Genomic DNA, 1,813 nt, shown 5'->3' on the forward strand with positions numbered 1-1,813 from the left:
TCATGCTGTGAAGAGCAGCCCAGTTGCCCAACTGAAAGGCAGGGAGTCAATAGAAGTACACAGTCCACAAATGTGAACTTGGGGTGCTGTATAGCAAAGACTGTGTAAAGTGAAGAGAAACAGGAGCATGTTATGAAGTCTGGTGGAGAATGGGGTTGGAAGGATAAACCTCAGGTCTCCTGTTCTATTCCTTGCTCCTCTTGGGAGACCATGTCTGCCTTAAGATGTTAGGATCCCAGACCTTGTGCAAGAGGTAGGTGGGGGAGTCCAGGGTATTCATGTCCATGAATAACAAGTCAGTAAAAACAGAGAAGAGAAAAGGGTGTGTACTTTCTACTCAAGTCCCTAGTCCTCATGATGCAGTGGACTGACAAAGTCCCATACTCGGACCTCCCTGAAGGAAGAGTACTAAAGGTCCCTATTAACATGTAAAGCTGTTAGTCCACATGGGGTCACGGATTAGCCACCATTCAAATCTGGAGCATACAAGATTTTACTGATCAGTGAGACACGAATGTGATATGGTGAAAAGACAGAAAGCAGGCTGCAGTGGGAAAGGGAAGGCAGGATATTTTACCACAGCCTCAGAGTAGCCCAAAATAAGGCACTTGACTCTCAAGGGTTGGGTGGGATGTGGAGATACAGGACAGAGAGGAGCTTTGACAGGATGAGTCTCCCTGAAACTCCATTGGGCCCAGCTCTTCCCTGGTGATGTAACTCAGAGGAAGACAATCCGGCAATGGGGTCTCTCTGAAACAGAGCCAGGGAAAGGCAAACGTGCCCTGTTCAAGCTCATCTCCGAGTCAGTCACCTGTCTGGGTTCCTTAGCCCCATGCTCTTCAACGTCCCTTGATTCTGCTTCACTTGTGTTCTTTTGTGATGAGCGTCTTCCCTCTCCTTTCAGGAAATATTTGGGGATGAACAAACAGGAGGTCTATGAGGGTCCCTCAAGCTCACATGCTTCAGTGTCATAGGCTGTGGCTTCTGTAAAGCAACCCCGTGGGGCTTGAGCAACCTGCTCCCAAAATGGCATGTGCTGGTCTAGGATTCCACTGTGAGACCAAGTTAGGAAGCAAACCAAAACAGGAGACAGCTGTCCTTACCTGGTATGTTTTCTGTGTGTGTGTATGTGTGTGTGTGTGTGTATATATCTGAAGGGAAAAGGAACATCTCTGAAGTTCATGTATATAACTAGACAGTGTCTTTTTGGGTTATGATGTGCCATTTTTTGGGTTCTTTTGTGGTAGAGCAAAAAAATATTGTACTGTCAATACCATATTTTTGAAAAAGTAACCTATTAAAGGAATAAGAATGAGCCAATTATTTCACTGAAGTTGTTAAGTGTTGGCATTCTGCTCTATACATCCCTGTTCTGGTCTTAAGAAATGCAGAGTTGTAGAATTGGCTGAGTTGATATTGGTAATCTTTTTATTTACAACCATGATTTATAAATACTAACCTCCACCTGATTTTAAATGCAATTTCTTTTTCTGCTTATTTATATACGTAATTCTTGAGGTAACTTATTTATAAATCAGAAGCTACAAATCTCTAATTTAGTGTCTGGATTTACAGATCCCTGACTCTTCATTAACTTCTTGATTTATAAACAATGGACCAAAAGTCCCAGTTGATAGATGCAAAAATCTTCTGCTAGATTTATGCACCGTAACCAAGAGCCCTGCTCTAAATCATTGTCGCGTTTGCAAATGTTCCCATTAGTTAGTGCTTTGGCTGTCTGATTTGAAAACACCTTCTCTCTTTACTATTTAATTCTGACTTATCTTTTAAATATATGGCACGTTCTGATAAT

The sequence above is a fragment of the Ailuropoda melanoleuca genome, chromosome X (assembly GCF_002007445.2).
Source record: "Ailuropoda melanoleuca isolate Jingjing chromosome X, ASM200744v2, whole genome shotgun sequence".
NCBI classification, from domain to species: Eukaryota; Metazoa; Chordata; class Mammalia; order Carnivora; family Ursidae; genus Ailuropoda; species Ailuropoda melanoleuca.